Source organism: Pongo pygmaeus, chromosome 20, assembly GCF_028885625.2.
Source record: "Pongo pygmaeus isolate AG05252 chromosome 20, NHGRI_mPonPyg2-v2.0_pri, whole genome shotgun sequence".
NCBI classification, from domain to species: Eukaryota; Metazoa; Chordata; class Mammalia; order Primates; family Hominidae; genus Pongo; species Pongo pygmaeus.
The window spans coordinates 20,451,282-20,476,314 of record NC_072393.2 but is presented as its reverse complement, the minus strand read 5'-3'; the positions used below and the strand labels follow the sequence as shown (position 1 = coordinate 20,476,314).

The 25,033-nt window shown below is 43.8% G+C and overlaps 1 protein-coding gene and 1 long non-coding RNA gene across 2 annotated transcripts in view; both read right to left on the bottom strand.

The window, feature by feature from the left end:
• Positions 1–25,033, bottom strand: part of LOC129020571 (zinc finger protein 93-like) — a 119,830-nt gene that overhangs the window by 47,472 nt on the left and 47,325 nt on the right.
• On the bottom strand, positions 19,245–23,768 carry LOC134738878 (uncharacterized). Its single transcript, XR_010125083.1, has 3 exons — positions 23,278–23,768; positions 21,584–21,649; positions 19,245–19,351 (listed from the first exon to the last, which is right to left on the bottom strand). It is a non-coding gene; the product is annotated as an uncharacterized LOC134738878 (long non-coding RNA).

Here is a 25,033-nt window from a genome sequence, read left to right as displayed (position 1 = left end):
GATTAAATGGTCCTAGTTTACTAATGCCCAGTCTGAGCAGAGTCAGGAGGGACAGAAGTTCTTTTCTGAAGTAGAGAGCTGTCTTTGACTTGGCAAATCTACACAGGGTATAACAAGGCAAGCATTAAATGCAATAATGCAATAGTTTGAGGCAAAATTGACTTGGTTATGTTAATAACTAGATGGTCAACATAGAATGAGGAAAGAAGAAACAGTAATAGAATAGATGAAAATAGTTAAATTTTTCTTAGCTTTAGTTTGGTAGAGTTTTCCACTGGGACTATGGCCCAGGACTCTAGAGGGGGTGGCACTTTCTTGACTCAGGTGTGATGAGTCCATTTTTTTTTTCTTTCTTTATGAACAGCAGGCTTGGTGGTTAGCAGCACAAGGTAGGGTCCTTCCCAGGCTGGCTCAAGTTTTTCTTCTTTCCACCCCTTGATAAGAATGAGATCTTCAGGCTGGTGCTGATTTACCGGAAATTCTAGGGGTGGTACATGTGCTAAAAGACTTTTAGTTTTTGAGAGAAAGGAAAGTGGAAGATAAACCAAGTATATAATTTTTAAGAAACTGACCTTTTGTTTTAAATGTGGGGAACTTGGCAGTGGCCTTTATAGTCCTTAGTGTCTTTTTACTGAGAAATTTCCTTTAGCACCTATTTTTATTAGTTTTTAAACCAAAGAAAGCCAAATACCATTTTACATTTAACAATGCTTCTTGTATGATTTTTATACCAGATAAGCTAAATTTTATCTTTATATTAGGGTGTTATTAATGTTAAACCTAATTTTAATAAAACCTTGTAGACATATTTATCTAATTTTTAATGTTTGACCATAAGGTAAGATTTTATAGACTCTTTTTAACCTTTTATAATTTTTGCTAAAGAGCAGGTTGGTGCTTTAAGAAAAACCTGTTATGCTTTTACTTTAATGTCCAGTTCACAGAAAAACTGGACGATACTTTTTTAACTTTAGCTAATATGTTTACACACAGAATTTTCTTTACAATTAACATTTTAAAACTTGCTTAAACCTTCAAAACAATAACTTTTTATAACTTTTTAATGTAGGTAAAAATGTACATTCTTATGCCTCCTTATAATCCTTTTACCAAAGGTATATTTTACTTTTCTTATACACCTTGCACATAAACTTTTTTTCCAATAGTTTTACATTCAGGAGGCCTAGTTGCTTTTAAATTATACAACTTTTTTGAATAAATTCTTTTTTATAACATTTTTCTCTTTCTTGACTTTCGCAGACAATTCTTCGACATGCCTCAACTTTCAGACTTATTACAAATATTTCTTTCTTTAAACAACCAATTAATTTGTTTCAGGACAAGAATTTACTGTATAATACTCTTTTTATATAAATTCCACCCTCCCCCACCCCTTTTTTTCCCCTTAGGATACTTTTGAACTGGTGAGGTGTGCTCACAATGAGGTTTCCTCTAAAAGTTATTCTTTTTACTTTTTTTGTTGTTGTTGTTAGCAAAGCAGTTGCCGCTACAGATTGAATGCATTTGGGCCATCCGCACGTTACTGAGTTAAGGAATTTTGATAGGAAGGCCTCAGTGCTTTCGGGACATGCCCTTGTTTACACTGACAACAAAGTGGTATTGGAGTGTTATAGGGTTATGAGAATACCTTCAATTATCATTTATAGGTTTTAAATTTACCTTGGCTTTTTAAAGGAATAGGGTACACTTTTTTTTTCTAACTACTTGTATCTCTTTCTTTCTTTCTCTCTTTGACTTTGTCTCTCTCCTTTTGACTTTCCTTTTGCCTCTGTCTCTTCCTCTCTCTGCCTCTCTCTTTCTTTCTCTCTCTCTCTCCTTGACTTCCTCTTTGTCTTTTCCTCTCTGTCTCTTCCTCTCTCTCTTTGCTTCTTTTTCCTCTCTGTCTCTTTCCTTTCTCTCTCTCTCTGCTGGTCTTTCCTGGCCTCTGTCAGCTGCTTATGCTGCTCTTCTCTCAATCAGTGTGTTTTGGGGTTGGGGGGTCTAAAATCAGCTGTAACCAAGTGTCTATGTGTGGGAACTGATCTGGGTTCCCTGGCTTACAGGTTACCTTGTGCCGTACCTTTGAAACAAGGGACCTGTCCAGGCTTTCCTTTAATGGCCAACCTACCTCTAATGCTGGCCAGTCTATCTTACACAAAGCTTTAAGTTTTCCTGGTGTCATAGAACTCCATTGTCTCCCTTAAATTCTTTTTTGAAATTTTTTAACGTAGTTCCTAGTAGGGTGGGCTTATTTGTGCCTGACCTATGCTGCTTTGAGACAAAATACCACGCTCACTCGACACGCACATCACAAAACAAAGAATGGGTAAAAAGGGCACACACACACTTTTGCAGTTTGCACCAAACCAAAATCAAAAGAGTATCCAGAAATCTAAACCAGGTCAAAACCAAAACCAAAGTATCAAGCAATCCAAGTCAAGTCAAAACCAAAACCAAAGTGCCGATAAAGGCACACCGTGGGTGTCAGGTCATGCTTCCACTCAAATGGAGTGGGCAAGTTCCCAAGATCCATCCTGTCAAGCAATTCAAACCAAGTCAAAGCCAAAACCAAAACCAAAGTGCCGATAAAGGCACGCCATGGGTGATCAGGCCAAACTTCCACTCAAATGGAGTGGCCAAGTTTCAAAGACTAGTCTTACCAAGTTTCAGATGTCCAGACTCCAAGTGCCCATTCCTTCCTAGTGTTCAGGCACTGCGTTCATCCTGCACAGGCACATGTGCCAGCTTTGTCATCTTTCTAACTATCCTCATTCTTTGGCCATGCATGGACCAGTCAGCTTCCGAGTGTGACTAGAGCAGAGCTTGTCGCCTTGTTCAGAGTCACATTGCAGGTGTTGTCCGGGCTTGGTCTCATCTCCCAGGTCTCAGGTGCTGCAGGTTTTACATGGCTATGGTGGATCCAGGCTGGGATTCTCTCTACATTTATGGCTGTGGGAGTGGTCAAGATGACAATCTAGGGTCCTTTCCACCATGGCCACAAGGGGGCTATGTTCCAATCCTTGATCCACACCCAATCACCTGGAGACAAAGGGTGAACTGGGGAGAATAAGCTGACAGGGCACCTCTCATTTACCCAGGAGAAACTGTTTGTGTTATGTTCCCTAAAGCCTGTAGCTGTTTCTGTAACTCAATTTCACCTAGCTTACGAGGAGTGCCTGGGATTCCCTGTAGTATAGGAGGAGGCCTATGATATAATACTTCATGAGGGGAATATCCTGTTCTTTTAGAAGGGGTACATTTAATCTTAATCCCATAAGGACAGCTTGTACCCACTTTAGTCCTGCTTCTTGACACACTTTCCCTAAACTATTTTTGATAGTCCGATTCATTCACTCCACCTTTCCAGAACTCTGTGGTTGGTAAGCGGTATGTAGTTTCCATGTGATCCCCAACATCTTTGCTGTCTTCTGTACCAAGTCAGTCACAAACACTGGCCCATTGAGCTGATACCGAAGGGCAGTCCAAACCTAGGGATGAGAGAAGTACATGGGTTACTTCATGAGTGTTCTCAGTTCATGTCGGATAGGCCTCCACCCACCCAGAGTATGTACACACTAGAACTAGCAAATACTTGTTACCTCCACATTTGGGCATCTCTGTGAATTCTACCTGGAGATCTTAAAAGGAGGCTGCTCCATAAGCTTGTATGCCAGGTGGGACAGTTGGACCTTGCCTAGCATTGTGCTGCTGGCAGATGACACACTGCTGCACCACTGTTTTGGCAAGGGCTGACAGATACAAGAGGTAGAAGTACTGGCCTAGCAACTTTTCAAGTGACTCTTGGCCTAGGTGGGTGATCTCATGGACAGCCAGTACAACTGCGGCTCCTAGCAGTTGTGGCACGGCTATTCTTCTGTCTGATAACCGGATCCATCCCTCTTCTATCACCTGCCCTCCCTCTCCTTCTCTACTTTAGAATAAGTAGGTACAATGTCAGGTGCCTGAGGGAGCTGTGACTGATGCCCAGTAGTAGGTGGATGCTGCTGTTCAAGCCTCTGAGTCAGCTCGGGAGTTCCCCAAGGTAATCGAGGTGGAAGCTCACTGGTGTCCTCTGCAGTGCATGACTGCCACCTTTTGGGGCTTCCACACTGCCTCTAATAATTGCAGGCTCTCTTGCTGATACTTTATGTCTTTTTCCCCCAGAGTTCAACAGGCCTTTTTCTTTGTATAACACCCCATGCCCTTGGAGAGTTAAGAAGGCATACCGAGGATCAGTATAAATGTTTACATTCTTACCTTCACTTAGCTCTAAGGCCTGAATTAAAGCCATGAGTTCAGCCTTCTGGGCTAAAGTACCCTGGGGCAATGATTTGGCTTCAATGACAGCGTCCAGGGTTACCACTGCATATCCTGCATACCTCTCTCCTTGTGGGTTGGCAAAGTTGTTCCCGTCCACATACAGCTCCCAGTCTACTGATATCCAAGGATGGTCTTGGAGGTTGGGCCTGCTAGAATAAACTGAGTCCAACACCTCTACACAGTTATGTTCAACTGGGCTCTCTGATACTGGGAGTAAGGTGGCAGGGTTTTAGGCATTGCAAACTTCAGTGGTTATGTGGGGATTTCCACAGAGCAAGCTTTGGTACTTAGTTAGTCTAGCATTCATTAGCCAATGATGTCCTTTGGTATGCATTGAAGTCACCACATCATGTGGGGGCCTTTATGTTCAGGTTTTGCCCAAGAGTCAGCTTATCCACTTCTTGTGTTAGCAGGGCGGTTGCTGCCAAGGCCCTCAAACATGGGGGGCCAACCTTTAGAAACCCTGTCTAGTTGTTTAGAGAGGTGAGCCACCGGCCTTAGTCAGGGCCCCATGGTCTGGGTCAAAACTCCAACCACCATCTTTTCTCTCTCTGACACATATAGTGTAAATGGCTTTGTCAGGTCAGGCAGCCCCAGGGCTGGGGCCGACATGAGTTTCTCTTTCAACTCATGAAAAGCTTGTTGCTGTTGGGACCCCCATTTGACAGTTTCCTTGTTGCCCCCCTTTGTGACTCTGTACAGGGGCTTGGCCACTACTGCAAAGTTTGGGATACATAACCTGCAGAACCCCGTGGCCTCTAAGAATTCCCTTACCTGCCTTCTGGTCTTAGGCTCTGGTAGGTTGCAAATGACCTGCTTTCTTTCTGATCCCAGAATGCGCTCCCCCTGTTGGATAGTAAATCCCAGGTAACATAGCTGCTGTCTTCAGATCTGAGTTTTCTTCTTGGACACCTTATACCCACAGTCCTCCAGGTGCTGGAGTAGTGTATCCATTCCCTTTGTGCATCCAACTGCTGTGGGGTGTCCCAGCAGAAAGTCGTCGATGTACTGGAGCAACACGCAGCCTAGGTCTTTGTCAGGAAACTTACGGAGGTCTCGAGCTAGCACCTCCCTGAAGACAGTGAGGGAGTTCTTGAACCCTTGGGGAAGCCAGGTCCAAGTGTACTGAGTGGTGACACCTGGCCCCAGATCCTCCCACTGAAAGGCAAACAGTTTCTGGCTCTCAAAGAGCTGCTCTGATGCTAAAGAAAGCATCCTTCAAGTCCAGGCAGGTGAACCAGCTGTCCTCAGCTGGCAGCAATACCAACAACATGTACGGGTTAGGTACCATTTGGTGTAAAGTCACTATAGCTTGGTTGACCAAGCACAAATCCTGTACTGGCCTGTAGTCCTTGGTCCCTGGCTTGGGAACAGGCAGGAGGGGAGAGTTCCATGTAGACTGACAAGGGACTATAATTCCAAAAGCCCTCAGGCACTTGAGATGGACCTGGATACCTTCAAGAGTTTCTCTGCAGACCAGGTACTGTTTTGCCTGACTGGATGGGCCCCAGGCTTAACTTCTATGAGTACGGGGGCCTGCTTGATTGCCAACCCTGGAGTCTTCTGCCCACACTTTTGGCCACTGCTTACCCAGAGCTGGTCCTATCTCTTGGCCTGGCTCAGTTAAGAAATTTCCATTTCTCCTCCTGAGGAACCATAAGGGCCATGATGACTCCCATTCCAGGTAGCTTTAGCTGTAAAGAGCCATGCTTTGTAAAAGAGATGGTGGCTCTCAGCTTGCTAAGTGGGTCCCTTCCTAGCAAAGGCAAGGGGCAGCCAGGCATGTACAGAAACTGGTGAATCACTTGATGCCCCCCACCCCTCACAGTGCAGGTCCAGGGCAAACAGAAAGCTTGCTTTGCCAAAATGCCTGTGGCTCTGATTATATCAATAATCTTTTTGGATAAGGGGGCAACCAGGGTGGTCACTACTGAATGCTCAGCACCAGTATTGACAAGAAACTCAATGTCCTTGACCCCAACTGTCATCCTGACCATGGGCTCTTTGGAAGTACATGAGCCCAGTCCCCCTCAGTCCAGTAACCCTCCTGCTAGATTGAACAATGCCCCTTCATCCTTGTCTGAGGCCTCTTGCTCAGAGTCGCCTTGTTTCCCTTTTGACTGGGGGCACTTGTCTTTCCAGTGTCCTATTTCCTTACAGTAAGCACACTGGTTATGCTGCAAGCATGAATGGCCAGACTAGGTATTATTCCTGGGGCCCCCCTTCTCTTGCCCCTTTCAGGGGGGGACCCCTCTAATAGCTGCAGCTAGCAGGTCAGCGGGCTTGGCTTTTGCTCTCTCTGTGGTTCTCTCTGCAGCTTAGTGCATCTCTATTCACGAACACTTGGTTGGCTATCTCCAATAAGTGTGAGGTATCCATACCTGCAAACCCAGCCTGTTTCTTCAATTTTCTTCTAATGTCTTCTGTGCTTTGACTAACTAAAGCCATGTTAATCATGTGCTGATTTTCAGGGCTATCAGGATCAAAAAGAGTATACATACAATAGGCCTCACATAGTCTCTCGTAGAATTATGCCGGGCTATCATCTTTTCCTTGAATGACCTCAGAGACTTTGTTACATTTGTGGCTTTCTGAGCTCCCTTCTTTAACCCTTCCAGAAGGGCTTCCCTATACCAGTTTAGCCTTTGCATACCCTGTCTTTCATTTGGGTCCCAATGTGGGTCTGTTCCTGGTAATTGGATCCTCACGTACTCTTGAAAGTTTTGGTAATCAGCTGGAACATGTTCTTCCAGCCACTTAGTTGCTGTTGGAGCACTCACCTCCTTTCATCTGCATTAAAGAGGTACATAAGCAACTGGCGGCAATCAGCCCAGGTGGGGTTGTGGGTCTGGATAATAGTTTGAAGCAAATCAATCATAGCTTGAGGCTTTTCAGTATAGGATGGGATATTGTTTTTCCAATTGAGGAGATTGGCAGAGGTAAATGTTGGTACATAAAGGCATGCCTTTCCACCATATGCCCATCCTCGTCTATCCCAGTATACCGTTGCTCTCTCAAGGGCATTTGTATCCCAGTTCTAGGACTCAAATGGGCTGCCAAGGGAGGGGTTTCTCCCGAGGTCTCACATCCTTTCTTTTCTACTCTGGGTGGCCTAGGGGTATGTAGGCCTTGTGGAAGCTCGGGCGCAGTGGGCTCAGGAGTGGGAGGCCTTCCTTCTTGGTGAAAGGGGGGGCCACTGGCACCATTTCTTGCCATGAATTCTCTGATGTTGGGTCAGACAGGACTTTAGGAGCTGACTCCCCTCGGCAGGTGGAGCGGGATTTTTCCTTGGCTGTCTGTCCCTTTGTTACTAGTACTACTGCTGCCTGTCCTCTTAACCACTGTGGGGGGTCTAAAACCAGCTGTAACCAAGTGTCTATGTACAGAAACTGGTCTGGATGTCCTGGCTTACCAGTTACCTTGTGCCATACCTTTGAAACAAGGGACCTGTCTAGGCTTCCTTCTGATGGCCAACCCACTTCTAATGCCAGCCAGTCTATCTCACACAAAGTTCTAAGTTTTCCTGGTGTCATAGTAACTCCATAGCCTCCATTAAATCCTTTCTTGAAATTTTCCAATGTAGTTCCTAGTGGAGTGGGCTTACTTTACATTCCACCCATCTTCCTCCCAAGACAAAACAACACTCACATCACAAGAAGGAAAGGGTAAAGGGGTCACTCACTCACCTCTCCTGTCTCAAACTCAAGCACTCACTCACTTTCATTTTCCTTTTTGCAAACAAGTCAAGCCAAATCAAAATCAATACTGACACCAAAGTGCTGATAAGGGCACACCATGGGTGATCAGGACACTTCCACTCAAATGGAGTGGGAAAGTTCACAGGACTGGTCCTACCTTATTCCAGATGTCTGGACTCCAAGAGCTGGTTCCTTCCTGGTGTTCAGCCACTGCGTTGATCCTCCACAGGGGCCTGCCATGCACCGCTCTGATGAGGTGTTCCACTGGGGCAAATGCCTACCCAGGAGGGATTTCAGGATCCAAGTTGCTCAAGCTGGCTGGAGTCTCCCATAGGGATGCTTCTCAGGGCAGGCCTAAGCCACCTAAGGGGCTGCCTCAACAGTCCATTAATCACCTTGCTTCCTGGTCAGGGAACCAAGAAATGTAGCAGGAGGAGCCATAGACAAAACCCCTCAGACACCGGGTTTAAAGAAGGAAGAGGCTTTATTCGGCCAGGAGCATCAGCAGACTTGGTCTCAAGAACCAAGATCTCTGAAGAAAGAATTCTTGGCCCTTTTAAGGGCTTACAACTCTAAGGGGTCCACATGAAAGGGTTGTAATAGATTAAGATCTATAGATAGCACATGTAGTTAGAGTGGGAGGTTAATCTTTAACCTCAGGCAGATTTTACTTCCTCCTTCTCTTCAGAGACAGGAGACAGTATGAGAAATGGCCTCTCTCCTCACTTTAAGATTCCTTGAGTTAGTAAGCCACTTCCCTGTTTTTTGGTTTAAGATAGCTCTAACTTGGTGGGGAGTCTTTACTATCAATTTCCTCTAAAGGTTAACTTTTTACTTTTCTCAACCAATACTGCAGTGGTCACAATGGGTTAGATGCACTGAGACCCTCTATAGGTGATTGGATCTACAACTTTTGATAGGAAGACACGGGCTGCCGGCAGCCTCTGTGTTCTTGGGTAAGCACCCCCAAAGCTACCTTATTGTACACACTAACAAAATGGTGGAATGGCTTTTCTAGGGAAGGGAAGGCTAAGACATGGACGGTTATGAGCCTTTCTTTTAGCTCTTCAACCTGATCTACTTCCTCAGAAGTTCACAGGAGATGGTCAGGCTTCCCCTGGGCAAATTTTTGATACCAGTTTACTGTTTAGGGTACATGAGTCAATCCATAAGCGGCAATGTTCAATTACCCCTAAAAATGTTCTGAGCTTTTGTTTCGTTTGAGGCAAAGGTAGAAACACAATTTTTTTCAACCCATTCAGGCCCTATCTTTTGTTTGTCTGTATTTATCAAGTGGCCTAAATATTTACATCAGACTCCACATACTGAAGCTTTCCCTTTGAGACCCCTAACCCCTCAGACTCCAGATGGTTAAGAGTATGTGTACAGAAGCTACATTTTCTATGTCCTTCCCAGATATCAGAATATTATCTACAATGGGGCATGGTGACTCATGCCTGTAATCCCTGAACTTTGGGAGACTAAGGCAGGCAGATCACGAGGTCAGGAGTTTGAGACCAGCCTGACCAACATGGTGAAACCCCATCTCTACTAAATATACACAAATTAGCTGGGTGTGGTGGCACGTGCCTGTAGTCCTAGCTGGTTGGGAGGCTGAGGCAGGAGAATCACTTGAACCCAGGAGGCAGAGGTTGCAGTGAGCCAAGATGGAGCCATTGCACTCCAGCCTTGGTGACAGACTGAGACTCCATTAAAAAAAAAATTATCTACATATTGAAGCAGAAATATTTGCTTTGGGACAACAACTTTTTTTAATACTTGTTTTAAAATTTGACCAAACTGGTTAAGGGAGTCTTGAACCCTTGGGGTAAGACTGTTCATCAATATTGTTGTTTCTGCCCTGAATGGGGATCTTTTCACTCAAAAGCAAATATATCTTGGCTGTGTTCAGCCAGAGGACATGCCCAAAAAGCATCCTTTAACTCTATCACAGTAAACCATTGATGATAATATGGAATCTCATTGAGAATGGTGTAAGGATTGGGAACAATGGGCTGGGTAGTCTGGACTATTTAGTTGATAGCTCTGAGGTCTCGTACCAGCCGGTATGATTCATCTGATTTCTTGACAGGCAGTATTGGGGTGTTATAAGGAGACACACAGGGTTTAAGGAGCCCGTCCTTAATGAGACTTTCAATTATGAGTTTTAACCCTATCCTGCCCACTAAGGGAATGAGGTACTGTTTTCTCTTTACTACTTCCCCGGGGGGTTTTAGTTTGATATGGATTGGAGGGACTTGGAGTTTCCCTTGGTTTCTTCTCTGGACCAGACATTAGAATTAATGTATTTTTCATCTGTGGTAGTGAGTAGGTTTAATGAGATAAGAAATCCTTTAGGTCCAACTTATAAGCCTATGTTCAATTTTAGCATTAAGTTTCTTCCTAATAGATTAGTTCCTGCCTCAGGGATCAACAAGAATTGGATATGAGTCCATCGATCTTGGTATATAACTTCCATACTTTTTAAGATTTTTGTTTTAAATCCTTCTCCTTTTATCCCAGAGACTAAAAGTTCTTCTGAAGAGTAGGTAACATTAGATGGAGGGAAACAGAGGAGCGAGTCGCTCCTGAATTGACTAAAAAGGTCATGCTTATGTCCCACCTCTAAATTTATTAAGGGCTCCTGGTGAGACTCAAGATAAAAGAGACAGATCCCCTGACCCCCCTATTTCTCCTCAAAAGTCATGAGCAGAAGGGCTTTCTTCTCCTTTTTAAATTCAGAACATTTTTTCTTGAAGTGGCCTGCCCTTCTGCATTTGTAGTACATATCTTGTCTGTCTTCACTCTCAGTTCTGGGATTCTTTGACCTTGTCCCACCTCATTATTTAGAGGGTCTGGTAAATGAGGGGTTGGGTCTTCTAGATGGAGGCTTGTGTTCTTTAAATCGGGGTCTAGACCCTTTATAGTTTTTGGCCCCCTGAGAGTTTTGTTTAGAAACATGTGGGTTTGCAGCCACTTGTTGGAAAGTGTATAGCATGAGTCTTGCTTTTTGTTTTTGTTTTTCTTCATCTCTCCTCACATAAACTTTCTGAGTTTCCCTGAGAAGTTCATTTAAGGACCAGTTAACCAATTTTTGTAACTTTTTTGAAATATCTGGCCAACTTTTAGTAATGAAATGGAGCTTTAACATTCCCTGTCCAAGGGGGTCTTCTAAATCTAGGCCTGCATATTGTCTTATTTGCTGTTTTAGTCTGTCTAGGAATTTTATAGGCACTTCATCTTTTTGTTGTTGTTGTTGTATATTGAATGCTTTAGAGAGATTTTGAATTCGGGGTACTGATTACCTAATTCCTTTTATTATCATTTCCCTTAGATATTGCATTTTTTCTCAGTGAGCTGTGTTATTATTGTCCCACCAGGGATCTTGGGTGGGGAATTTCTGGTCTGCAATAGGAACGTTTTCACCGGGAGGGTGTCCACGTTCTCAAATTGCCATAGCAGCCCTACGGATTATGCTTCTTTCCTCCCTTGAAAAGAGAATGTCTACGATGGACATTAGCTTGACCCAAGTGTACAACTGAGGTCCTAAGAATTGATTAACTTGATCTGTCACCCCAAAAGCATCATCTAACAATGGCTTAAGTTTCTCTTTTTAAACTTCATACTTTTGAAATGGACAAGGGAGCATTTATGAAGCCAAAAGCTCCCCCGCCTTCGGGCACCTCTTTTAAGGGGAAGACAGTTGGGGCTGATTCTTCAGGTGTGGAGGTGAATGGGAAATTCTGGATATTCCTTTTACATTGTTTTAACTCATATTGGAGTCCCTTTAGTGAGGAGTACTTGGGCTGAGAGGGAATAGGCTCATGGGGTGATGTAGGATTATAAAGAGGAGGAATAAAGTGAGCAAGGGAAGAATCTTGAGTGGGATCCAGGATGACAATGGCTGCCTGAGGGGAAGTGTCGGGGGACACTGAGCAGGGAAGATAGTCTAGGGGATCCTACGTGCTGGAGTCTTTAGACATGGGAACTGGCTTTTCTGACATTTTATTTTGGGGTGCTAGTTTAGGTTTTTCCCTAGTTGTCTTTAAGGGAAAAAGGAGGACAAGTCCCTGTCTCTAACAAAGAGCATAGTCCAGTTTTTCTTGAGAAACTGGACTTTTGGCCAGGTGCAGTGGCTCACACCTATAATCCCAGCACTTCCGGAGGCCAAAGCAGGCAGATTGCCTGAGGTCAAGAGTTCAAGACCAACCTGACCAACATGGAGAAACCCTGTCTCAATTAAAAACACAAAATTAGCTGGGCGTGGTGATGCATGCCTGTAATCCCAGCTACTAGGGAGGCTGAGGCAGGGGAATCGCTTGAACCTGGGAGGTAGGGGTTGTGGCGAGCCGAGATCATGCCTATTGAATTAGAAGTTGACACATCCCATCCTCATTTGACTCAAACTTTGGCCAGAAGATTGAGGGTTTGAGGATGGGTTCCTGAATCCAAATAAAATGCAATTTTTTTTTTTTTTGAGATGAAATCTCGCTCTGTCACCCAGGCTGGAGTGCAGTGGTGCTATCTCAGCTCACTGCAACCTCCACCTCCTGAGTTCAAGCAATTCTCCTGCCTCAGCCTCCCAAGTACCTGGGACTACAGGTGCATGCCGCCATGCCCGGCTAATTTTTATTGTATTTTAATAGAGACCGGGTTTCACCATGTTGCCCAGGCTGGTCGCAAACTCCTGAGCTCAGGCTATCCAGCCACCCAAACTGCTGGGATTACAGGCGTGAGCCACCACACCCAGCCAACAATATTTTATCATTTGTTGTTTTGTCTTATGTTTAGTCCTTTCATTATTTTTCATATATATATGTGTGTATATATATATATGTGTGTGTGTGTGTGTATATATATATATATATATATATATACAGAGTCTCGCACTGTCACCTGGGCTGGAGTGCAGTGGCATGAATTTGGCTCACTGCAACATTTGCCTCCTGGGTTCAAGCAATTCTCCTGCCTCAGCCTCCCAAGTAGCTGGGATTAGAGGTGCACGCCACCATGCCCAGCTATTTTTTTGTATTTTTAGTAGAGACGAGGGTTTCACTATGTTGGCCAGGTTGGTCTCAAACTCCTGACCTCGTGATTCTCCTGCCTTGGCCTCCCAAAGTGCTGGGGTTGCAGGCATGAGACACCATTCCCAGCCTATTTTTCCAATATTTTAACATGAGACCTAGGGGGATATCAGGGGGAATATCATTGTTATTATAGTTATCTTTTCTACCCCCTGTTTTGTTTGGAGTATTTCCCATATTAGGTCCTGGTTAGGCTCAATCTCTTGTACTAAAGATGTCTTGCCTATTCTTTCCCTGGAGGCTTATTAAGGCTCAATCCCTCATAATAGAGATTTCTTGCCAATTCTTTCCCTGGACGCTTGCTAAGGCTTAATCCCTTATACTAGAGATTTCTTGCCTATAATTTAGTCCCACCTGCTGGAGGCTCCTTGCACCTTTCTTTCACTTTGTCCACTCTGGCTGCTTTTCTCATGGGAATTTAGGTCTCTCTTAGCATTGGTGTGCCAGTATGAGTCCCATGGCAGGATCTGCCACAAGCCGTGTAAGGTGACCATGGAACTACAGATAGGACCCACTCACTCTGCACAGCAGTAGTGCTTAGTATCATTCCCACAAGCAGCACCACAAGCAGTAGTGCTTGTGATCATTTACAGACTCTCAACCTCCAGAATCCCAACCACCAAGGAGATACTTTGTCATCCATGTGACGTTTTTTACCTTGACCTGTGCACAGAGTTACCTCTTTGCCACACTATTGCAAGCCTTTTTCTTTCTGTGTTGCTGAGAGTCCAGATTTATATGTCACAATGAATGGGTCTCAATCTCTAGCCCCTGGGGCCACTGCAACAAGGTAGTGTGACATGTCTCCCCCTGGGAGGTGACCAAAGACCCTTCCCTGGAGGAGAATCAGAATCCCAGAAGAGCCCCTAGAACTGTTGGAAGTAAAATATTTTGTCACAAAGTGAAACCAGCACTCAGGCAAAAGATTATTCAGTAAGGCAGTTTACTTCTGCAGAGGGTGTTGTTTGTGTCAATCACGATTGCAAGAGCACCCAGAACAAAGGAGAGAAAAGGTTTTTATTTCGTTTTTCTTTTTGAGATGAAGTGTCACTCTGTCACCCAGGCTGGAGTGCAGTGGCACAATCTCAGCTCACTGCAACCTCCACCTCCCGGGTTCAAGCAATTCTCCTGCCTTAGCCTCCTGAGTAGCTGGGATTACAGGTTCATGCCACCATAACCAACTAACTTTTGTATTTTTAGTAGAGATGGGGTTTCACCATGTTGGTCAGGCTGGTTTCAAACTCCTCACCTCATGATCGGCTCACCTTGGCCTCCCAAAGTGGCGGGATTACAGGCATGATCCACAGCGCCCAGCCAAGTTTTTTATTTTTAACACAAAGTCTCTACATCTGTGCAACTCCCCCATGGGCTGGGGGTCAGACCACACAATCTAAACTGACCTGATTGGCTATTTGTGAATATTTTTCCAAATAATGAAGGGAAGGGAGATGTATGAGTCACATTAGTGGGACCTGCGGTTTTAAAGGTGGAATGGGTGCAGAGTGAGTAACCAAGAAAACAGATGTGAGTTATTGATTAGAACTGATGGGAAGAAAGATTGTTACAGTAACTAGGGGCAAGGAAGCATGGAGAATAAGAAAAGTTGAATGTGAGAACAAAGAACAAGGAAGTTAACAGGGATTTTTGCATTTATACAATAAAATTTTAAAAGAAATTTTATTGTATTTACAATACATAAAATTTTTGTTCAAAAGAAAATCAACTTTTACTTTGATAATAGTGTATTATCAATGCTAAAGCTAATTTTAATAAAAACTTATAAATAAACTCAAATTTGTCATTTCTGACCACTCAAGATTTACATATATATTTTGTAATCTCTTGTAATTTTTTAAACTTTTTATATTTTATTTTTATCTACATTCTTTTTACTTTTTCAAACAACCTTTAAGTAATTTCAAACTGTTATAGGAGATAGAAAGAAATAATTTAGGGCCAGGCACGGTGGCTCATATCTGTAATCCCAGCAAGTTGGGAGGCCAAGTTGGGAGGATCACTTGAGGTCAGGAGTTCAAGACCAGCCTGGCTAATATGGTGAAACCCCATCTCTACGAAAAATACAAAAAATTAGCAGAGTGTGCTGGTGCACACCTGTAGTCCCAGTTACTCCAGATGCCGAGGCAAGAGAATCTCCTGAACCCAGCAGGTGGAGGGTGTTCACCTTGCCCTTTGCCTAGACAGGGCCGATTCATCAAGCCAGGGTAACTTGTGGAGGAAAAGTTACATATTAAATTTGAACTCAGTTGAACATGGACACAAACCAAGTTTTGGAACAGGTTATGTGAGCCCCTTGAGGCATTCATCCTGAGCTGATATGGAGAAATGTCTATTTCAATCTATTCCTATATGTTAGTTATTGAAAAACAATAGACAATCACAAAAAAACAAGTTGACCTTTTTGTGTTCCTTGAGCTGTCACAAAGGGCCCCCATGACTGGGCCTCATGCCAAACAACTCGTTACAAAAAAAGCTAGGGTCCCAGACAGCACTGAAGCTTCATAAGACCTCTCCTCATCTGTGCTTGGATGGGTGGCCGACTCTGGAGCCCAAGCTTTTGCTTTCCAGTCGGGTGGTGAATCCTCCATAGTCTGATGAGTGCAATTTCCGACTCTGGAGCCAGGCCTGTTACTTCCTGGTCTGTTGCTGAATCCTTCATAGTCTGGCGTGGAGGCAAAGTTAAAAATTAAATTTGAACTAATTGAATGTAAACACAAACTATGGTCACCAAGTCCCAGAACAGGGTGTGTGAGCCCCTTGAGGCATTCATCCAGAGCTGTTTCAGAGAAACAGGAGCGATCCTACTGGCATCAGATTCCTGCCTCTTGAGGTCAGGGATCCCAGAGGAAGGAGCAGGCACTCTTCTTAGCTGTTCTCCCACCTCCTTGAGTGATATCTCCAGGCATGGGAGTGAACCAGATAAATAGGGCCTGAAGTGAATCCATAGTAAACTGCAGCAGCCCTACAGAATGGAGATCTGACCAATGAAAGAAAAACAAACAGTAAGCAACAGCAAAAGCATCAAAAACAAAAAAAAATTACCCACAAAAACCCCATCCAAGGCCGGACCTGGTGGCTTACACTTGTAATCCCAAAACATTGGGAGGTCAAGGTGGGTGGATCATGATGTCAGGAGACCAGTCTGGCCAACATGGCAAAACCCCATCTCTACTAAAAAATACAAAAATTAGGCCGGGTTTGGTGGCTCACACCTGTAATCCCAGCACTTTGGGAGGCCAAGACAGGCAGATCACCTGAGGTCAGGAGTTCAAGACCAGCCTGATCATCATGGGGAAACCCTGTCTCTACTAAAAATACAAAATTATCCAGACATGGTGGGACATGCCTATAATCTCAGCTACTTGGGAGGCTGAGGCAGGACAACCACTTGAACCCAGGAGGTGGAGATTGCAGTGAGCCAATATCACACCATCGCACTCCAGCCAGGGCAACCATAGTGAAACTCCATCTCAAAAAAAAAAAAAAATTCAAGGGTCAGCAGCCTCAAATATTGAAACTAGACAAACTCACGAAGATGAGAAAGAATCAACAAAAAAAACGCTGAAAGGCCAGAGTGCATCTTCTCCTACAAATGATCAAAATGTCTCTTCAGCAAGAGTGCAGAACTGGACAGAGGATGAGATGTGTGAATTGACAGAAGCAGGCTTCAGAAGATGGGTAATAACAAACTACTGAGCTAAAGGAACATGTTCTAACCCAATGCAAAGAAGCTAAGAACCTTGATAAAAGGTTAGAGGAACTTCTAACTAGAATAACCTGTTTAGAGAGGAACACAAATGACCTGATGGAGCTGAAAATCAGAGGACAAGAACTTCATGTAGCATACAAAAGTATCAATAGCCAAATTGATGAAGCAGAAGAAAGGATATCAGAGTTTAAAACCACCCTGGTGAAATAAAGCATGCAGACAAGATTAAAGAAAAAAGAATAAATAGGACCAAACAAAGCCTCTGAGAAATATGGTGTTCTGTGCGGGAAATGCACGAGGGGAGAAGAAAAGATACCTACACAATACCTTTAAGGGTAAAAAAGTTTTATTCCATGTAAATGGCAATGCAGATATAATAAGCAAATTGCAATGGGAAGGGGAGAAGGGAAAAGAGATAAATATGTTTACACTCACCAGACTATGGAGGATTCATCACTATACAGGGTAGCAACAGCCTGGGCTCCAGAGTCAGACATTACACTCATCAGACTATGGAGGATTCACCACCACACCAGGAAGCAACAGCCTGGGCTCCAGAGTCGGCCACCCCTCCGTGCACACATGAGGAGAGATTTCTTGAAGCTTTGGCTCAGTCTGGGATCCTAGCTCTTTTTGTAACAAGTTGTTTGGCATGACGCCCAGTCATGAGGGCCCTTTGTGACTGGGTTCAAGCAACACAAAAAGGTCAAGTTGTTTTTGTGTGGTTGTCTATTTTTTTTAATAACTAATGTATAGGAATAGATTGAAATAGAGGTTTTTCTGAAACAGTGCTGAATGATTGTCTCAAGGGGCTCACACAACCTGTGCTGGGACTTGGTGGCCATTGTTTGTGTCCATATTCAATTGATTTCAAGTTTAATAAGTAACTTTTCCTCCACATTTGACCTCAACTGGATACTCAATTGTAGGAAAATACTCTTACAGATATATGGGGAAGGCAAAGTTGAAATAGATTACAGATACAGGGTAAGCACAGGAGAATTAAAAGCACAATTAATAAAAACCACACTCAGCATGGCTTTGCAAGGAATGTAATATTGTGAGAATTACCAGGGATATACACACAACATTCAGTATGCAGTAAGGCACAAACCCCTCCTTGGGCTGCGGTAAGCATATCTAATGTCATTTGATTTTGCAACACAACAGTACGCAGCTGAGCAAATTCATCTGATAACAACATAAGCTCAGTGCTACTATTATTAAGAGATTTTTCTATATATAAGGTTAATGTTTTAATTTGTTGCTGAAGCAGGATTGTACCAGCAGCAAGGGAAAATACTGTTATAAAATACCACCACCAGGAAGGCCAGCACATTCATAACTAGTGATGTTTGTAAGCATCTAGATTACTGGGTAGGGGAATATTATCCCCAATGGTGAATGGAATTAATGGCCACCCCCAAGTGCATCCCCTGATTCAATGCGGGGACAGGTATCACCACCCACAGGATCTGCACACCAACAAACCCCCCAGGGGACAGCAATGCCACTGTAATCATAGTGTAATAATGTGCTACTATAGTAAGAAAGAGATTGTGTTCCATTGGGTGCAATGTTGTCAATTTGGAGTATGTGTTGACAATTGTCTGGAGAAATTCCATCTAAGACCTCCAGACAAAGGGGACACTATATCAAATCTGGCCACCAGCACAGCAGGTTCTCAATATATTCCATTCCAGGCATATTGGGCAGGATACCAAGGCTTCCGATGCAAGGTGAGGGTGGAGTTCATCTTTTTTTGACTTGGCAAACATAGATTGCTTAGTGTGGTCAAAGAAAGTCCAGGTTGGATTGCAAGTGTTGTTGTTATGGCCCCATCGGTAATGACATAGCCATTCCAAAATGTTGTCAGGGATGATTCTCCAAGATAGCCCATTCCAGGTGGCCTCCAGCAACTCGACATATAGCCAACATTGACTATGGTTGGCTTCTGTTGCAGCAGTGGCTACCCAGTTGATGAATTTTTTCTTGGCCTCAGACACAAAGACACAGGTGCTGATAATTAGTAGATAGGTTACTCCCTGTAATGACAAAAACAGAGGAGAACGCGATATTGTTTTTCATCTTTAGGAAATTGTACTATGCCTTCATTTTCTGCCCCCATAGTTACAAGGTCACCAGCCTTAGGAGCGGGATCCGATGAATGCTGTACCCATATTTTGGCTCCAGGATTTAAGCTACCTGTACCAGTGGATCTCATCTCCCAGTTCTGTACGTAGCCTCTGTTGGGGCAGAGATTTCCTCAGGGGTTAATTGTTGAAAAGGTGCCACTAACAATTGAACAACCTGCATCTGTGGTTTTATAGCAAAATAATCTGGAGTGGTATTGTATAAAATGACCTTTATATCTTGCCTGTAATTGCTATCAATTATACCCACCATATATTATAATGCCTCTCATTGCAAGGCTTGAACACGTTGTAATCCATTCATCCACATTCAAGTTTACAGTTATGGTGGAAATTTTGGCCTGTTGATCTTCCTGCTGATTAAATAATCTGTCAAGAGAAAGCAGAGACACATTTGCATCAACATGGAAAACAACAATAATAATAGTGTGTGCCAGGATTCAGCTATCTTCCCAGTATTGTTTTCTCCAAACTTCTTTATTCCCAATTAACCATTTGTTTCATTACCACTGGGGCATCCAGCTAGTAAGACCATTTGCTACTGACCAAGAATTGGTATACAAGTGACAAATCCCTCTGGCCTCCTCCTGAATAGCTCAGAGGGTGGCTACTAGTTTAGCTAACTGGCTGCTCCCACCGCTTCCTTCATCAGAAATGCTTATGTTTCTAACAGGATTATAAGCCACGGCCTTCCAGCATTGGGTCTCACCAATGTATTTTGTGGATCCATCAGTAAACCAAGCATGTTTCTGATCCTCTGGGCTTATTTCTTTAAAGGATTTGCCCCATTAGGTGGTGGAGGTTTTCTTTCCTATCTGCAGGACTTGCTCAGTGGTTTCCTGAGCTGGCAAGTTTTGTACATCCTCATGTAAAAATAATACACCTGCCGGGCATGGTGGCTTATGCTGTAATTCCAGCACTTTGGGGGCTGAGGTGGGTGGATCACGAGGACAGGAGTTCAAGACCAGCCTGACCAACATGGTGAAACCCTGTCTCTACTAAAAATACAAAAATTAGCCAGGCGTGGTTGTGTGCACCTGTAATCCCAGCTACTCTGGAGGATGAGGCAGGAGAATCGCTTGAACCTGGGAGGCGGAGGTTGCAGTGAGTCAAGATCAAGCCACTGCACTCCAGCCTGGGTGACAGAGTGAGACTCTGTCTCAAAAAACAAATGATACTCCCTTTGGTTTTGGCTTAGCCTGGTCTTGTATGTACCATTTCCATTCTATGATGCTACTTTCTTGGGCATGCCCTATCAGGTGAGTTTTGGGGGAACTCATGACCCAAGTCATAATAGGAATTTCAGGCCTCATAAAGACATTATGGTTGAAGCAGAGGTGTTCCATTTCCAGCAAAGCCAATAGCAAGCTAACAATTGCTTCTGGAAAGGAGTATAAGCTTTGCCAGCCTCTGGCAGTTTCTGGATCCAAAACCCAAGAGATACCCTCTTCCCATCTTGCTTCTGCCTAAAGCTCCAATTAGCATGTTGATCTTGGACAGTTACTTGCAGTTCTACTGGCCCATCCGTTATGGGCCATAGATCCAGGGCCAGTTGCACCACTTGTTTAGTTGTTCAGAAGCCATGCTGTCTGTCTCTCCTCAATGAAAGTCATAGCGTTTTCTAATGGCTGCATGCAGAGGTTGTAAAATGTTACCCAAGTGGGTAATATGATGTCTCCAGAATCCAAACAAGCCAATAAATTTCTGGGCCTCCTTTTTAGTGGTAGAGGTTGCAAATTCTAGTATTTTAGCCTTAGCCTTTGGTAAAATGCACTATTTCCCTGCATTCCATAGAATGCCAAGGAATTTTACAGTTTGTGCAAGTCCTTGAATTTTACTAAGTTTAATTTCCCATCCTTGAGATAGGAGCTGGGCTTTTACCTGCTCCAAGACCCAGCTGACTAGTTCTTCAGTTTTACCCTGACCAGGCCATTCAGACAGCTATTTTTTTTCAGCAATAGGCTGATAGCTTTGAGCCTAATCAGTCAAGACGTAGGCCTGGCATTGGGCCCAGGTCAGTCTGGAAGTCAGAGTAGCATTTTCCTTTTCCAGCTTACATTTCTTTTGTAGCAACCAGCCCCTCTCTTGATACATTAACTTATAAGCAGTAAGCAAACACCATCCACTCTGGGAGATCCCCTCAGCATCTCCTTTGCTGACTGGAATCCCCTGCAGCACTTCACACACAGTCAAAGGTTTAAATTGCACTAATTTAGATTCTTAGTTCCCACAAAGGCCAGTTCCCTTGGACCATCAACTGCCAATAGGGAGAACTGGGCGAGTTCCCATCCCGGGACATGGAAAGCCCCTGAGCTTTCAGCCCTGTCCTTGTGGCCAAAAAAGTGACACACTTTTGTTTTTGAATCCTGTTTGTGACACCAAAAATGGGCTGTATGGGAAATGCGTGAGGGGAGAAGAAAAGACACACACAATACAAGTAAGGGAAGCTTTATCCCACATAAATGGCAATGCAGATATAATAAACAAATGATATAATAAGCAAATTATATAATAAGCAAATCAATATAATAAGCAGACTGATATAACAAGCAAATTGTAATGGGAAGAGAAGAAAAAAGAGATATATATATTTACACTCACCAGACTATGGAGGATTCACCACCAGACTGGGAAGCAACAGCTTGGGCTCCAGAGTCAGCCACTCCTCTGTGCACAGAGAAGGAAAGGTCTCATGAAGCTTCAGCACAGTCTGGTACCCTAGCTCTTTTGTAACGAGTCGTTTGGCATGAGGCCCAGTCACCAGAGCACTTCACGACAGGGCTCAAGGAACAACAAAAAAATCAACTTGTTTTTGTGATTGTTTATTGTTTTTAAACAACTAATGTATAGGAATAGACTGAAATAGAGATTTTTCCAAAACAGCTCTGGAAAAAACACCTCAAGGGGCTCACACAACCTGTTTCAGGACTTGGTGACCATTATTTGTGTCCACGTTCAATTGAGTTCAAATTTAATATTTAACTTTTCCTCCACACCAGACTATGGAGGATTCACCACCAGACTGAGAAGCAACAGCCTGGGCTCCAGAGTCAGACATCACACTCACCAAACTATGCAGAATTCACCACCAGACCACGTAGCAACAGCTTTGGCTCCAGATTCAGCCACCCATTCATGCACAGGTGTCTGGGACACTAGCTCTTGTTGTAACGAGTTGTTTACCATAAGGCCCAGTCATAAAGGCCCCTGGCAACTGGGCCCAAGGAACACAATAAGGTCAACTTGGTTTTTTTGCAATTGTCTATTGTTTTTTAATAACTAATGTATACGAATATACTGAAATAGAGATTTCTCCATAACAGCTGGATAATCGTCTCAAGGGGCTCACATAACCTGTTCTGGGACTTGGTGACCATTGTTGTTGTCCACATTCAATTGAGTTCAAATTTAATATTTAACTTTTCCTCCACAAAATCCCCTGTCTTGATGAATTGGCTCTGTCTAGGCAAAGGGCAAGGTGAACCCCTTGAGCCGTTACACAACCTCTGCCTCCTGGGTTCAAGCGATTCTCCTGCCTCGGCCTCTGGAGTAGCTGGGACTACAGGTGTGCACCAGCATGCCCAGCTAATTTTTTGTATTTTTAGTAGAGATGGGATCTCACCACGTTAGCCAGGCTGGTCTTCAACTCCTGACCTCAAGTGATCCTCCCACCTTGGCCTCCCAAAGTGCTGGAATTACAGGGGTGAGCCACCGTGCCTGGCCCTAAATCATTTCTATCTCCTATAGCAGTTTGAAATTACTTAAAGTTTGTTTCAAATTGAAAAACTAAAAAGAATGTAAATACAAATAAAATATAAAAAGTTAAAAACATACAAGAGATTACAGAATATATATGTAAATCTCGAGAGGTCAAAAATGACAAATTTGATTTATTTATAAAGTTATATTAAAATTAGCTTTAGTTTAGATAATACACTATTATCAAAGTAAAAGTTGATTTTCTCTTGAACAAAAATTGTAGGTATTATTAATATGACAGCAAAATACTTCTGTTCACCTTTTGAATATATTCAAAAAGAGAGAGAGTGAAAAAGAGATAGAATTTTGGGCCTGGCTCAGCTCAGGGACGAAGCCCTGCCTGAAAAGTCTGCAGCTTAAGCTGTTCTTTTCCTCACTCAGCCCAGCATCTGATCTCATCTTCTGTCACTCAGGGCCTGAGGGGGCGGGGCCTTAAGCATTATCCAATCGGGGACATTGGGCTGGAAACCGTCCAATCAGGCACGCAGCTGGAGCGAACAGAACGGCTTCGGGTTTGGCGGGGCCTTTGTCTCTACCTGCAGCCGGAGCTCAAGGTCTCGTCTTCACTGCTCAGTGTCCTCTGCTCCTAGAGGCCCAGCTTCTGTGGCCCTGTGACCTGCAGTATTGAAAGATCCACAGCTAAGACTCCGGCATCCCCTGGAAGCCTAGAAATGGTGAATGTGTCCGGTCCAACATCTCGAGAGAGGGGGAGGTGCTGGTTGAAACCAGTGAAAAGTGGCTGTGGCGGGACTCAGGTCTCCCTGCTGTCAGCTCCACAATCTGTGCCCGAAGTTCTCCTTGCCCAGCTCGCCCTCAGTCCCCTTCAGCCATAAGATGGCGGCTGCGCTGACAGCCGCGGCCCCGGGCATCCTGTCTCTTGCCTGCGCGGTGACTGTGCCCTGGCCTGGAGTCCTCCCCCGGCAGCTCTGCACCGGCAGTGCCACGTCTCTCCCAGATTGTGCAGGGACCACGGGGAGGGTCGTGAGGGGAGAACCCTGACTCGGGGTGCGGGTTCATGACTGGGAAGAGCTTTGGTCCGTAGGGTTCACAGTTTCCTTTTCATCTATTAAGAATTCATGGGGCCGGGCGCGGTGGCTCACGCCTGTAATCCCAACACTTTGGGAGGCCGAGGCTGGCGGATCACTTTAGGTCAGGAGTTCAAGACCAGCCTGGCCAAAATACATCTCTACTAAAAGTACAAAAATTAGCTGGCTGTGATGGTGAATGTCTGTAGCTCCGGTTATTCGGGAGGCAGAGGTGAGAGAATGCCTTGAATCTGGGAGGCGGAGGTTGCAGTGAGTTGAGATCACGCCACTGCCCTCCAGCCTGGGCGACAGAGCAAGACTCGGTCTTAAAAAAAAAAATTATTTGAGTCACCGCCAAAATATCAAATAATTTAATCAAAGAATGATTCAAGAATTGTGGAGCACCCAGCTATCCTTTGTAGTTTGTGGTCCATGGGAGGGGCTTGAAGAAAAGACATTTATAAGGTGCATGATGAAGAAAACCAAATTCAATAATGGGTTAGGTATAGTTATGTAGTTTCTTAATTTGTACAATCAAGGTGGAAATTTCCTGGTTATGTATTCAGAGCTTAACTGGCAGTTTATAGTTGTTTAAGCCTGAATTTTGTTTCCTCTAATGTAGTAATTTACCAAAAAATACACTTAGAGTTTAGATTTTTTTTTTTTTTTTTTTTTTAGAAATAGAAATCGGGGGACTAGAGCCTCCTCAGTCTAATTGCCTGCCACTTAATTATTTTCACACCCCATAGGGGTCTGATTATCCCTGGCATTTTTCACATGTGTCCCAAGCAGGGCCTAAAGTGTTCCCCATGTACCTCAATTGATAATTTTTTTAAAGCATTGCATAACACTAATGAAAAGATTTGTTTTCTGTTTGTAAATATTTCTTATGAGAAGAAAGCAAACAATAATCCCCTGACACTGTATTGTAAAAAATATCTGTGCTTCTTTTTCCTTTATATTGCCAGAGAACTTACCGAAATGTTTTTGGGTCAAGATTACTCTTCTGAAACTTTATAGGGTGATGTGTCCTCAGCCAACCTTCAGTTTTTTTTCTGGTCCTGGGTTTTAGTAATTTCTGGGGATAAACCAAGATACCCACCATGGCTATGTCTGCTAGAGTGTCTAGTGACTATTAGCTCTTGGGTCATTTTCTCCCATACGACCACCTGAAGTATGGAGTGTAGCCTCTCAAGGGAGCAGGTGGCAGCCTTGGGACTGAAAGGCATCTCCTGGTGCACTTTTTTTTTTTTTTTTGGAAAAGCTA